General features: G+C 35.1%; 1 long non-coding RNA gene across 2 annotated transcripts in view; it reads left to right on the top strand.

The window, feature by feature from the left end:
- Positions 1-16,047, top strand: part of LOC136027609 (uncharacterized) — a 50,674-nt gene that overhangs the window by 11,495 nt on the left and 23,132 nt on the right. For both annotated transcript variants that reach the window (XR_010617634.1, XR_010617633.1), the window contains exons 3-4: positions 6,230-6,357; positions 12,090-12,242. This is a non-coding gene — a long non-coding RNA (uncharacterized LOC136027609). The remainder of the gene's footprint in view (positions 1-6,229; positions 6,358-12,089; positions 12,243-16,047) is intronic.

Raw genomic sequence — 16,047 nt, 5'->3', positions numbered from 1 at the left:
TTATTTCTCGTTTAGTTTAACGGCTTTCTCTCTGGTTTTTTCAAAGTCCACATCTTTTTTTGGGGTTTTACTGTTTTAAAAAGAAACTGTTTTGGGGTTTAGAGTTGAGAGAAAGAGTCAAACTTTAGCGTAAAGAGCGGGGCGTTGATGAGGAAGCAGCCCGTTTCATATACGGAGTAATTTCTGTTCGTTTTAAGTTTTAATGTCACTCCTTACTCTGATTAAAAAAAACATTTTTTTGTGTGTTTAATTTCTGGACGTTTTTGAATTAATGCATGTTTAGATTTTGGCTCTCCTCACATAAATAATTAAAACGAAATTTGCATATTAAATTTTTTATGCTAAATGGCTTTTTCATAGTTTTAATCGGAAGATTTTGAGAAAAAAGGAGCGAGGGAGGAGGCCTAGTTGCCCTCCAATTTTTTTATTGCTTAAAAAGGCAACTATAACTTATAATTTTTTACGAACGTTTTTATAAGTAAAAAATATGCGTAACTTACGAATTAAATTACATAGCGAACTTCTATATTCGTATGTTTTATTGTGTATATGAGGGGGCTCACCCCTCGTCGATACCTCACTCTTTACATTGAAGATTAAATTTTGTCCCAATTCCTTAAGAATGACCCCTGAATCACAAAGGCCGTAGAATAAATAGCTGAAACTATTAAAACTACTTTAGCGTAAAGAGCGAGGTATTAGGAGGAGGTAAACCCCTCATATGTGTCATAATTTCTGTTCGTTTTAAGTTTTAATGCTGCTTCTCACTCTCAGTAGAAAAACTTTTCATATTTATTTTTTCATTGTTTTTTTTTAAATAATGCTAGAAAATCCTGCGCCCCCTCCATTGAAAGTCTATTCCTCCATGAGAAGTTCCGCCATGGAAAGATCCTCCCTTGAAACCCCTTCCCACCAACACTCCCCCCAAACCAAAAAAATTCCCCTGAAAACGTCTGTACACTTCTCAGTAACAATTACTGTATGTAAACTCAGGTCAAAGTTTGTAACTTGCAGCCCCTCCCACAGGGACTGCAGGGTAGTAAGTCGTCCCCAAAGACATAGTTATTAGATGTTTCGACTATGGTGAATAAAATGGCTATCTCAGAATTTTGATCCAGTGACTTTGGGGAAAGAATGAGCGTGGGAGGGGGCCTAGGTACCCTCCAGTTTTTTTGATCACTTAAGAAGGGCAATAGAACTTTTAATTTCTATTCCACATTTCTGTAGATAGAGGCTTGAAACTTCTACAATTACATTCTCTGATATGCTGAATCTAATGGTGTGATTTTCGTTAAGATCGTATGACTTTTAGGGGGTGTTTCGCCCTATTTTCTAAAATGAGGCAAATTCTCTCAGGCTCGTAGCTTTTGATGGTCAAGACTAATCTTGATGAAACTTATATATTTAAAATCAGCATTAAAATGCAATTCTTTTGATGTAACTGTTGGTATCAAAATTCCATTTTTTAGAGTTTCGGCTACTACTGAGCCGTGTCGCTCCTTACTACAGTTCGTTACCACGAACTGTTTGATTACTTCCCAATAGTTCTGCTTAATGTCATTATTTCCATTTTTTCTTCCAATTTGACAGATAAAAACATACGAATCGAAATAAAATTTGTTAAGCGCATCATTTATGTTGGTGTAAAGCTTAAATTGCTATTTAACTTTATTTTTTCTCGTTTTTATGTAATATAGCTCTACTTTTCTATGAAAAACTTCTTTATTGGTAAAATTTTAAAAATTAATTTTTTCAAAACAAAACGGATGCTGTCTTGTCACTGCGAATCTGAACATTTAAAAATACAATTTGCCCTCCTCTCAACTAAAGGCTTACACAAAATTAATATACCAAAAAACCAAATGTATGTTGTCTTGCATCTAATTCCCAAGTTTTTTCAATAATTTTTTTTTATCGCTCTAGTCTTTTCTTTTAATTTCTACGTATCAATTGGGCTGAACATGGGAGCAGTAGGCTGGGTAGGGGTGGGATAGGAATTGATTAGTATGTCAACTTCTCCCTATGTCAATTATGAATTATCGCCTTCATTTACCGGAATTGCAGTTGATATGCCGTATCTCCCTATGTCCGTCCATTGTTGTTGCCTTTCGTGTGTCGGTATTGTACAAATAGCCAGCTCATGTAATTGGGGTGGGCGCAATGTGTGGGAGGTACAGTTGTGGGTGTTGAGCCCCTTTAATATGCAACTTTTTCTGTTTTTATATCTCATTTATTTCAGCCTTTACTTCTTCTCTCCGAGCCTTTAATCTCTCAAAATAAAAATTTTGGATTCGTTTTGAGTAAGGGACCTCAAAAGCAGTGATGGATCCAGGGGGGGGGGGGTGAGGTGTATACATCCCCCCTTGAAGAGGTGGTGGATTTGTGGTTGGGACCGTTTGCTCTGGTTTGGGTTGGGACGAAAGTTATTTTTTTTAATTGTTTTTTAATAGTTGAGGTTTTAAAAAGCTTTTTATTATTAAGACTGTTTCTTTGTCCAAAAAAGTTCGAGACAAGGTTTATTCACTTTGTGCGGTCTCTGTTAGATTTTACTAATTTCGCATTCCACCGAAAAGTATTTAATTATATTTAGGTTTATCAAAGGAATCTGTCTGTATTACCACAAAAGCCAACTGGGAGGTGAAAATCTGCATTTCGTATTAACAAGTAGGGGAAATTTAAAATCCTAATTTCCTTAGGCTGTCGAAATGATATTTCAGGATTTTGCTGTCACAACGTGGCTGAAAAGCAAAATATTCACTTCTTTTTTATTTAAAAAATTTGTTTTCCAGTCTTGCTATAACACTAAGGTGAAGAAGTTTATACCATGACCTTTTTTGGCTGTTTTTTTTTCGTCTTTTTTGGGGGGTTTGCTTTTTTGTAAAGCAGGGTGTTTTTTTTTCAACAATGTTGTTTTTTAGGGGATTTGTATAATAGAAAGTAAATGTAGTGGAAGTGCAAAATTATTAATTTGAGTTTTGGATTTTGGTGAGGAAATAGTTGCCACTTTACTGCCTATTTTCATCTAATTAAAGCTCTGCAATACATGACATATCATCTCCTCTGTTCATCCTAAAACATTAAAATAAAGGCCAAACTCTTTAGAACTTTAATAAAAGTTCGTATAAGTATACACTTAGAACTAAGAATATGAGTCGAAATACTCCTTCCAAGGTCGGAGTAATCATTTAAGAAAAATAAATTTTCGAAAAAATGTTTATAAAAGAAGGTAAATAACTACGTGTTAATTCTTTTTATCTAGCTGGTATAGGTGGGTCTCTGAATCCTTATTTTGAATCAGAAGAATGGCATTGATTTTTTTTCCAAACATTTACTAATAAAATGTTAATAAAATTTTTTTTGCGCACTTTCATTGGAAAGAGACTGATTTCTAATGGTTTTTATTGCACTTGGTATTTACCAAGTGACAGCGATTGCAAATTCTGTCGGTCAGTTGGTCCCGGTTATGCTAGTTTAGTTACATCCAGATAAGCTAGGACAATGAAATTTGGTAGGCGTATCTGGGACCAGACCAGATTAAATTAAAATAGTCGTTTCCCCGATTCGACCATCTGGGGGTGGGGAATGGGGGACGGTTATTTCGGAAAAATTAGAAAAATGAGATATTTTTAACTCACGAACGGGTTGTCAGATCTTAATGAAATTTGAGATTTAGAAGGATATTGTGTCTCAGAGCTCCTATTTTAAATACCGACCAGATCTGGTGGTATTGGGGGGGGGGGGTAGGATGGGGAAACTTAAAATCTTGGAAAACGCTTAGAGTAGAGGGATCGGGATGGAACTTTGTGGAAAAAACATACACAAGTCCTAGATACGGGATTGACATAACCGGAACGGATTCTCTCTCTTTGGGAGAGTTGGGGGGAGGGTTAATTCTGATAAATTAGAAAAAATCAGGTTTTTTTTTAACTTACGAAGGAGTTATTGAATCTCAATAAAATTTCATATTTAGAAGGATCTCGTTGCTCAGATCTCTTATTTTAAATCCTGGTTGGATCCAATGTCATAGGGGGTAGTTGGGGGGGGGACCGGAAATCTTGGAAAACGCTTAGGCTGGAGAGATCAGTATGAGACTTAGAGGGAAGAATAAGCACAAGTCCTAGATACTTGATTGACACAACCTGACTGAATCCACTCTCTTTGGGGGAGATGGAGGGGGTGTTAACTCGGAAAAATTAGAACTCATGTTTGAAAGCTCTTATTTTAAATCGCGGCTTTAATCTGGCGGCATTAATTAGCGGCATTAATTTGGTGACTTTAGGGGAAGTCGGAGGGGGAAACCGGAAATCTTTGAAAACGTTTATAGTGGAGAGATTGGGATGGAACTTATAAAATATCGTAGATACGTGATTGACACAACCCGACTGGATCCGCTCTCTTTAGGGAAGTTAGGGAGGGGTCCAGTACTTTGGCGAGTTCAGTGCTTCTAGACGTGCTAGGACGATGAAAATTGGTAGACGTGTCAGGGACCTGCACAAATTTTCTTGATAAAGTCGTTTCCCCCGATTTGGCCATTTGTGGGTGGGTGGGGGGGGCTAAAGGGAGAGGAAACGTTTAGAAAAACAATGAGGTATTTTTAACTTACGAGTGGGTGATCGGATATTAATGAATTTTGATATTTAAAAGGACCTCGTGTCTACGAGCTCTTATTTTGAATCCCGACCGGTATCAAGCCTCTGATTTTCCTTTTAAATTAATCTATTGATTCTTAAAATTTTGCTAGAGCTCATGCCATATGAGCTCTTGGCTCTTTCGACCTTGTCACAAGTGCCATATGAGCTCTTAGCCCTTGTTAAAATCATGCTGGTAATCCCCTCCGTGAAAAATTGCCCAACAAAAGGGTATTTTTCAGCAAAGGTTTTTTTTTAGGGGGGGGGGGGGTCAAAAGAAACTTTAAAAATTGCATCAGAATTGTGAAATTGATATGCACTCGTTAACTTAGGAATGCACTCGTTAGATCTGAAATTGAGAGTTCTAGTCCTTTTTATGAAGTCATAAGGGATTGGAGACCAACTAGCTGCGTGGAGGTGATATATTGCGGGGGGGGGGGGAGGGGTATTTTTCTTTTTTTTTCTCGGGGAAATTCTCGTGGGGTGTATTTCGTGGGGGGGGGGGTATTTAACGCTGGCCGCCAAAAAAGGACAAGGAAAGATAAAGAATGACCGCGTATATCTTTAGATGCGTCAATTAAGGCATGCTTGATACCGATAAAAACCAGAAGAGAACATAAACGTCTAACAATAAGAAAAGAGGCAATTGCAACTAATCAAGTGAAGAAAAGAAGGGGACAATCATAATTGCTCGTCAGTAAAACTAAAAGTAACTAAAATCTAACCTCCATTAGGCTGGACTCTTTATTTCCTGGATGGGGTTGGAGTAGCTTTAATACATTTGGTATGCTTTTTTTGTGGGGGGGGGGGATTTTTTTCTGGTTTTCTTTTAAAAACTATTTTTTCTAGTTTTTTTTATCTCTTCTTGCTCAGTTCTTGCTGTTCCATTTTTCTGGTTTCGTATCGCTTTCGTTTTTATTGTTTTGTTGTGCTAATATAAATGAATGAAATAATCTTAAAACGAGCTCAGTAAAAATTGATTATGCAAATCGAACTTAAAACAAACAAAAATATTTTACTGTTGTAGCATAAATGAATCCCAAAATGAACAGAAACTAAATAAACAGTCATAGTAAACAAACATACAATATGCACTAACATAAGTGAACAGATAAGCCTTAAAACGAATAAGCCTTTAATTAAATATGCGAATCAAGATTGAAGCGATCAAAGATCAGTTCAAATAGGAGTATGGGTACTGCCTCCATCCCTAATATCAAAATCCTAAGACCTTCTGCGTCATTGAAAAAAAAAAATTAAGTTGCTGTAAAATAAAATTTTGAACTGATTGGCTTTTCAGTAGTTGTAATCACTATATATCAGTTATTTAGTTTAACCTTATTTCTTCCTAATACCGTTCACGAGAAATTTAGTTTCACTACAAACAAGAATTTTGCTGCTACTTCCTTTCCTACCTTTAAAAATCTAAAGCCTACTGCGTCATTGGAATAAAGTGTAGAATAAAGTTTTGGGTACATCCTATGCTCCATCATACTGCTTTATAGAAGAGCAGAAACGAGCTAGAGTTTTTGAATATCTATTTTGGTGGACAGATATCTTGCCTCCTAATCATATTTTAGTGTGATAATTTTTATTTACAGGGTTCTTGCGTTAATAAACCTGAAGGGCCAAACAATTATGATGAAGTATTACAATCAGACATATGGAATTGCTGTAAATCTATACACCGATCAAATTTACTTTTGAATTAGATCGAGAGAAAAAGAAGGTAAGTCTTGAAGCCCAATCACAGTGATATATCACCAATTCTCACTTTAAGATAACTAGATTTATAGAATTCGCCATTGATAAAAATATTCTAATGGGTGCCAGTTAAAGGTCAGTGTTGATAAAATCTCATATTGACCGGGCCTTTTGGGTTTTTGTTTTAAAATCTATTGTTATCAAAAATGTTTGGATAACTTAATACAGAGAATAGTGAAAACTGAAATATTAAGAGAAATAACAAATTTCAGAAACATTTTCTGAAATTTCTATGACTTTCATAGATACTGTGGATCTTCCCTTTGAGCAATTGTATTTAGAAGGTGCTGGGGAATCATTTGACAGCTTGCTTCCCAAACAGTTTCTCCTATTTGTGAAGTCTTGGACACATTTGACAAAAAAAGCCCGAAACTTGAAGAATCCACTTGAGGAGAAATTGCGCAAGTCATCAAAGTGACTTTCATTCATCATTGCCCTTACACATTTCAACACTTTCAATTATCATTTATTATTACTCTTTTGGACAAACAACAAACATTCAGAGCAGGTTTAATAAGAGCCGATTTTTTTTTCATACTGTATACAATAGATATGTGCTTCGTAAGAGTCCTGGTCCTTGTTTTCACATAATTAATAGGCGTTTTGTATAACGTTTTGTCAACACTGCTTATTTGCTCTGGGTCTCTTAAATCGTTTTCATCATATGCGTCATTAATCTGTAACCAATTTTTTTTCTAGTCAAAAATATTTTATCATATTCTCTTGGTGGTCAACCTTTCCCATGTCCTTGCAGTCCTTCATGTGTTGTTGAATACATTTTCCTTTAGCCGTATCACTACTCTTGGTTGCTGAACTCCTGTCATTTACACAGTCTCTATTTTAACCAATGCCTATTTGCATAACATTCTTCATTTTTTCCTGCTTATCAATGTCAAAATTCACTTTGGTATCAATTTTTCTGACACCTTTGCTTTAAAGGGGGTTTGGTAACCATTCTTGTTGATTTTAATTCGCTGTTGTTCGTCTTCTTCCGTGGATTTGAATATTACACTTACTATTTCATGTTCATAATTTCTAGAACACTTGGTATTACTTCTTTGAACCTTGGGCCTTTTGCACAAATATGTGATCTCCTGTCTTAATATTCGGTGCCACGAATACCTCTTGTCTTCTTTTTTGACCCATAATCTGATTTGAAATTACAAATGAAATTAAAAAGACACATAATTTACTGTCTTGATAACTATATGGACAGGTCTTCTCAGAAGGATCCAAAATCAAAGTAAAGAGCGATATGGGCACAAGGTATTATTGTTTTTTTTTCTATTCCAGACCAGGACACTTCGTATCGAAGGAGTTGTTGTAGAAACTTCGATAAGTGCTCATTTGGCTCGAAATTCATTTGTCTAGTTCAGTTTGGTTTTCAGTTCAGTTTGTTTATTAACAAAAAACAAATCACACACTGTAAACTAACTACACCCTAAGAGAGCACTGCCCGTAACGGGTGACAGTATTCATTTATTCATCAAGAAAAAAAAAATATAAGGTAAGAAAAGAAAACAAGAAGAAGGGAAAAAAACGTAAATTAATAAAACAAAACATAAAAGAGGATCGATAGAAACGATAGAAAAAGAGGATCTAATTAAATATTTTCCAATATGAAGTTTTTAATATTACTTTTGAACTCTGGTAGGCTATTAAGCATTTCTCAAAGTATTTGGCAAAAAATTCTATATTTTCGATCCGGTAAATTCTATAGAAAAACCAGATAACGTGATACACCTCGTTTTCATGGCACTTGGTATTAACCAAGTGATACATACCAATCGCAAATTCTGTCGGTCTGTCGATCTGTCTGTCGGTCCCGGTTTTGCTACTTTAGGCACTTCTAGGTAAGCTGGGACGATGAAATTTGGCAGGCGTATCAGGGACCGGACCAGATTAAATTAGAAATTGTCGTTTTCCCGATTTGACCATCTGGGGGGGAGTGGGGCCCCGTTAATTCGGAAGAAAATGAAGTATTTTTAACTTACGAACGGTTGATCAGATTTTAATGACATTTGATGTTTGGAAGGATATCGTGTCTCATAGCGGTTATTTTAAATCCCGACCGGATCTGATTACGTTGGGGGGGGGGAGGGGGAAACCTAAAATCTTGGAAAACACTTAGAGTGGACGGATCGGCATGAAACCTGGTGAGAAAAATAAGCACAAGTCCTAGATACATGATTGATATAACCGGAATGGATCCGCTCTCTTTGGGGTAGTTGGGGGGGGGGGGTAGTTTAATTCTGAAAAATTAGAAAAAATGAGGTATTTTTAACTTACAAACGGGTGATTGGATCTCAATGAAATTTAATATTTAGAAGGATATCGTGTCTCAGAGCACTTATTTTAAATTCCGACCGAGTCTGGTGACATTGGGGGGGTTGGGGTTGGGAGGGGGAAACCTAAAACTTAGAAAACACTTAGAGTGGAGGGTTCGGGATGAAACTTAGTGGGAAAAATAAGCACAAGTCCTAGATACATGATTGACATAACCGGGACGGATCCGCTCTCTTTGGGGTAGATGGGGGGGGGGGTAATTCTGAAAAATTAGAAAAAATGAGGTATTTTTAACTTACGAACGGGTGATCGGATCTCAATGAAATTTGATATTTAGAAGGATATCATGTCTCAAAGCCCTTTTTTTGAATCCCGAACTGATCGGGTGACATTGGGGGGAGTTCGGGGTGGGGAAACTTAAAATCAGCGAAAATGCTTAGATTGGAGGGATCGGGATGAAACTTGGTGGGAAAAAGTCGGTGGTTTGGCGAGTTTGGTGCTTCTGGACGTGTTATGATGATGTAAATTGGTAGGCGTGTCAGGGAACTGCACAAATTGACTTGATAAAGTTGCTTTCCCCGATTCGACCATCTGGGGGTCTGAAGGGAGAGGAAAATTAGAAAAAATTAGGTATTTATAACTCATGAGTTGGTGATCGGATCTCAATGAATTTTCGTATTTAGAAGGGCACCGTGGCTCAGAGCTCTTATTTGAAATCCCAACCGGCATTAAGCCTCTGATTTTCCTTTTAAATCAATCTATTGATTCATAGAATTTTGCTCATACCATATGAGTTCATACCATATGAGTTCTTGGCTCTTCCGGCCTCGTCACAAGTGTCATATCAGCTCTTAGCTCTTGTTTTTTCAAATATTGATCTACTGATTGATTACTGTCTTTTTGAAGTGATTGAACCTAACGACTCAGTTTTGTTAATAATCAATAGCCTAGAATCTATTTTATCCATCTATCTAATTATATTTTCACAATTTGTTTTGCATTTTTTAGATTAAAGTTGTAGCAATCATAAGAATCAAAATTAATATAATAAATTTGACACATAAAATGTAGGATTTTGTTGACAAAAAAAAAAGAATTTATCTTGGAATTTCACATGGAACTTCTCTTAAATTACAGCTTTTCTTATTGTCAGGGCTTTTTATTAGAAATACATGCACTTCTAGAAATAAATGGCTTTTGCCAAAAAAATGTTGTTGTTTTTTTTTAACAAAAAAGCTGCATGACGTTTGGAAAAAACAAGGAATTATAATCTAGAAATCGAGGGTGATTTTAAGCATTTGTGAAATAAAGAATGGTTTAAATAAAATTGTATGTTTTGACTGGGATCTCCACCAATCTACAGTAAAAAAAAAACCCAAAAATCGAACAAAAAAAAAAAAAAACATTTGAAGCAAACTCTATTTTGCGGAAAATCTTTTCCGTAAGAAAATTCCGCTGGAAAACCCCACCCCTTCACCGGAAATTCCCTTTGGGACCCTCCTCTCTATGGACTTTTCCATCTGCGGAAAATCACCGAAGGAAATTTTGACATTAACGTATTTCTTTAAATCTTTTCTTTGGGTATTAACGTATTTCTTTAAATCTTTTCTTTGGGTTTTGTGGTTGGGGTTTGAGCTCCATTATTGGATTGAGAAACAGAATATTTTAGTTGATTTACTTGTTGATTTGAAATTAGGGATTTTGGCCAATCATTCATGTGAGCTTTGGAAAGACTCCTCGATAAAGAAGAATGTACAAAAATTAATGATTTTGTTTCCTTTCTGATTAAAGTAAATAGAAAATATATTGGAAAAAATATTGCTCAACATATGAAGAGGACTGCAAGCTTTGATTATTTGCTTTTCGTCTGATCCCTTGTAAAAAAACGGAACTTCTAAATGTTTCGTATTTAAGCCAAAGTTATATTTAATTATTCCAGTTTAATTTTTTTAGAGTTAAAATTGATTGGAGAGTTACAGGCGCCCATGCCCTCTTTCTCGCAGATAGTCCATGTGTCATATAACCATGCCTCTTGGGCTTACACAGCCCCCCAGAAGTGGGGGATAGGGCTGCCATTTTGTCCTGGGGGCCTATAGTTATTATGGAAGAGGTGATAATGTTAACTTTGGAGGATGATCGTTTGATTGATCTTTTAAAATTCTAGTTTTCTTTTTAAGTGTCAAAAGTGATTGGAGGGCAATAGGCCCCTGGAGCTTGGGGGACAATGGTTGTAAGTTGTGCCCCAGGGGTATATAAGGTTATTTTGGAAGGGGTGGTGATATATACGCTGGAAGAGGCTGATTTGATATTAAAAGTTTTCTTTGTTAAATCGATTAAAGTGCAGTTAGCCCCTCTAGCATCATTTCCCCCAAATATATCTGATCAGAATTTTGAGATAATGTTTTGTTAAAAATAGTCCACTTGTCATATAACACTGCCTCTGTGGTTTACACTGGCCCCCAAAGCCTACGGAAAAGGGCTATAAATTTTGGCCCTGGGGGTATATTTGGTTGATTTAGAAGGGTTGGTTATATCAACTTTGAAGGAGGCTTGTTTCATAAGAAATCGAAAGTTCTAGTTTCCCTATCTTATGAGTCAAAAGTCATAGAAGAGCAAGAGCCCCTCCAAGCCCTCTTTTTCCCAAGTATATCGAATAGAAATTTGAGACAGCAGCGTTGTTCAAAATAATCCCTGTGACATATAAAAATGCTCCTGGGGCTGACTATGCTACCGATCTAGGGGGCAAGAGTTTTAAATTGTGACCATGGGGCAAATAAGGTTATTTTCGATAGGTTGGTCATATCAACGCTGATAGAGGCTCATTTGATTTGAAATTTTTAGTTTTATTTTTAAGAGTCAAAAGTTATCAGAAGGCAGCTAGCCCTCCTAACGCCCTTTCCCCCGAAATGTATCTTGCCAAAATTTTGAGAAATCTGTGAGGTTGACACAGTCCCCTAAGATTTGGGAAAGGGCTCTAAGTTTTGTCCTGGGGCATATAAGGTTATTGTGGATGGGGTTGTCATACCAATTTAGAGGAGGCTTATTTGATTGGAAATTCCAAGTTCTATTTGTTTCTCAGACGAGTTTAGTATCCACACAAAAACCATTAAAAAAGATTTGAATTTTTTGTCGCTATTAAAGAAAACAAAAAAATATTTATAATGCTTTATTTCGTTCCCTACAAATAATCCATAATTATCACATAATTATCACATAATTATCACTATATCTATCACAAATTATCCAATGTTTACTTTTCTTATTTTGTCAGTCCATGACGGCTAGACTCTTCTTAAAGGATTTAATTGATACCTATCCGGGACTATAGAATACTGTTTATAGTACTGTTATAGAAAACTATTCTGTAAATGTGAGCATCAATTTTTGAAGTGACATTCATGTGAATATCAGTTGCAGGAAAGCAAGATTCTAACGAGTATTCAAACAACTTAAAAATTGACGAAAGGAAAGAAGAAAAGGAAACAGCAAGCTCTGCCGGTGAGGAAAAATTTCCTGACCAGACCGAGAACACTAAATACCCTAAAGCCAATCTTCTTTTAAAAGGTTTGTATAGCCAGTTGAGGTGCTAGTGATTGACATGAATAAAAAATTGATATAAATCGACATAATTTGAGGTTCCATCCTGGGACTATTCAGTCGACATGGACAGTGAAATAAGAAAATTGGTTCTAAAGCAAAAATTAAATTAGAGTATGTTAAAGTTAAATTAGGATTATGAGGGAAAGAATTAGGGTTGAACTCTAAATGTATTTGAATCAGAAATCAAATCATAAAGAAAAAGATTTCAAAGGCATTATAATTAGGATTTTAAAATAAAAGATATAATGCCAAAAGTAGATTTAGAATCCAAACAACTACATTAGAAAGCAAAAATGAAAGTTGGAAATTCTTGGCCATTTCTCTTGGTTTTCTTCGGAGCTCTTATGAGCCTTTGACAAAACTCAGAAACTAAGAAGAGGTTAAATAAAAATATTCCTCCCACTAGTTTACATGAGTTGTTCAGAAGTCAAATCGATTAAAAAGAACTTCTCAGATTTTCTAGTTTGAGGTTTTTTGTTAAAGGACTTAATTGAATAAAGTCAGTATCTTATTCCCTAATTACATAAATCTGTTCAAAATGTCGCTGAGTAATTGATTTATTGATTGATTATTTGACGAGTTGTTTTTTGCCAAAAATATGAAAATATTCTCCTTGCTAAAACGTAAATAAATAAACTTTTGAAGAATCCTTGACATCTCTTTAAAATAATAGCCGGAAATGTATCACGTGCTTCTTTTATTTGTTCTATAGAATTATTTAAATTAGCTTCTTACCGGTATATGCCATGGTTAGCATGAGAATTAGAAAATGTGAAACTATTTTGCCAGAAAAATTTAAAGGCCTATGTGGTATTTCCCTAAAAGAAATCGGAAAAAAAGCTGTAGAACAATATGTTCACTTGTCAAACTGAACAAGTTCTATTGTTAAGCTAGCTCGTTTGTTCATTTATTCTCATTTTGTCTTCAAGTTAACTATAAGTTTCTATTGTTTCCTTTTCATAAGGGTTTTCCTGTGGAATTTATATTATGTAACATACCGTATTTGATACGGTAATAATATATTCTCCGAGCCTTCAATCTCTCAAAATAAAAATTTCGGATACGTTTTGAGTAAGGGACCTCAGAAGCAGTAATGAATCCAGGCAGGGAGGGGGAGGGGGCAAGGGGTGTACGCCTCTCCCCTTGAAAAGGTGGTGGATTTGTGGTTTGGTTAGGGACGAAAGTAATTTTTTTCGTAATTGGTTATGATGGCACTTGGCATTAACCAAGTGACATATAGCGATCGCAAATTCTGTCGGTCGGTCGGCCTGTCTGTCTGTCCCGGTTTTGCTAGTTTAAGCACTTCCAGATAAGCTAGGACGATGAAATGTGAAGGATGATTTATTTTGTGAGGAAGAATTAGTGACAGTAATAAAATGATTAAAACATGATAATGCCCCAGGTGCTGATAATTGGTAAATGGGGGTTCTTAAATATGGTGGTTATGGGCTTAGAAATAAGTTACTGAAGATTATGAATGTGATTTTTGAAAAAGGGTCGCACCTAGCAATTTTAAGAAAATCCTAATTAAAACCTTTGTATAACAAAAGTGATAAAAGCAAATTGATTATTTTTGAGGTATCAGCCACAGCCTTTCTAATTAATTAGTTTCCACAGCTGGCTAATTAATTATTATGATGGTAATCATAATAAGGACACAGGAATTGTCTTATTGCTAGTAACAGCAATTCAGGTTATAATTTGTAGACTAGGAGATATAGTACACAAAACTTTAAGAGAAGAACAGTGTGCTTTTAGGAAGCATAGAGAATGTACACAATTTTACTGGGACATTAATAATGAAGAAGTGCCTGAGTTATCGAACACCTTTTGTCGTCATTTCTATAGATTATGAGCAATGGTTTGATTCAGCTTATTGAAGACCTTTAGCAAAGGTATTGTCTTTTTATGGTTTAGCCTAACAAACAAATACATCAAAGTAATTAGTGCTATGTACATAAATAACAAAGCTAAAGTCAAGGTAGTAAAAGAGGTTAGTAGCTGGTTTTTTTTTTCAAAATCAAGAGTTAAGCAGTTTTGTGTTCTCTGCCTATTTGGATAGATTATTTTGATGGACTTGGGTCTAAGGAGATAAGCAAAGGCTAATGTAAAACATGGAACCAATGGGGGAAGTAAACATTTCTTGGAGTTAGATTTTGTTGATGATTTCAGCATCCTAGATGAAAATATGAGGAAAATGAATGAGCTTCTAGATGTTTTGCAAGTTCAGGGTGCTACATTAGGTTTGAAAATTAATGTTTAGTAGACTAGGTTGCTAAGGCTAGGAGTAAGTCAAAATGAACAGGTGACATTGGGTAACAAAACATTGATCAAGCAGACAGCTTAATTGACCTAGGTAGTATTATTAGTAAAAATGGTGGGTGCATTGAAGATATTAAAAACTGAATACCTAAGTCCCAGGATATTTTTCCACAGTTGAAAAAAGTTTGACAGGATATGAAGAAAAGTCTTCAAGCCCAGATTAGAATATTGGAAGCTAATTTGATGATAGAGTTAAGTATGGTTCTGAAGTATAGGTGCTTAAAAAAAAAGAGGAAGATTTTAAGATGCTTTCCAGAGAAATTGCCAATAGATTGTTTTGCGTACCCAACTGACTGGCCATATTTCAAACAGTAGGCTATACAAAAATGTGGTTCTAGTTTGCGTACCAGTTATTTGTTTCCTGTGTGTTTGATGGTTAGACCAATTTGGTCTCAGTGGTAAGAAATGTAAGGGATTTAACAACTTCACAACTTGACAACTTCAGCGTTTAATCGAAGCGAGGGAACAAAACCAAAGTGTTGCGAGTGTTCTCATAACACTTTATTTGTCGAAGCCGAACAAAGGTTGCCGCATCACCTCACGTTGGCCTTGCTACGTAGATCTAGTTTTTTTCTTACTCTTAATTGTTGCATTCTTTATAGTATATTCAGAATGTATGCATTATATTTGATGTTAAGTACATATAAATTGAAATTGAAATATTCAACTAGTATTTACTGACGATTTTGTAATTTTTTTTTGGTTGCGACATTAAACTATTAATTTTTTTTTGCCAAGTCTGTATAAAACATTGTGGGCACAACGAATCAGATATACCAAATTTTCGAAACAAAACTGAATATTTCGCATTAAATTCTGAACTAAAAAATTTAAGGATAAATTATATGATTTTATCAGCAATTATCTCATAGTCAACGCTACCTATGTTTGAGATGTATGCTTTTTTTCAAAGAATATAGATGGAAATATCAACTTGTTATAAATGACTGATATGTTGTATTTCCAATCCCAATGTACCATCACAGCTTTATGCTAGTATTGTTTGGATAAAACTAACGAGTGAATATGATGTCTGAATACAAAACACATATTTCTTGTTGCTTCAACTCAAAACATTATAATTAAAATCAGTTGTTCCTAGAACCAATGTTATTTTATCAACATTTTACTTTTCTCTGTGATTTCATTTATATTATAAACATTTCAATAGCATTTACCCTAATTCATCTTTTCAAGTAAGTAGATGTCGCTTCCTTTAAAAGGAAAGTAAAAATTCCACACCTACTATAACTTTTTTAATCCTCCATCACTCTTTATCTGGGTGATATATGCTTTCAAAATTCGATCTTTAATCTCTATAGTTTGTTGCATATACCACTTGTTTTCTTGCTGTGTTTGTTTCATAGTTTTCTTAAAGCAGTAAATGTATATAGTTTTTTGTTAATATTCACTTTTTGCTGTTCAACTTTTAATAAAAATTTTGCGA

Source organism: Artemia franciscana, chromosome 5, assembly GCF_032884065.1.
Source record: "Artemia franciscana chromosome 5, ASM3288406v1, whole genome shotgun sequence".
Taxonomy (NCBI): domain Eukaryota; kingdom Metazoa; phylum Arthropoda; class Branchiopoda; order Anostraca; family Artemiidae; genus Artemia; species Artemia franciscana.
This window is presented reverse-complemented; position numbering and strand designations above follow the sequence as displayed.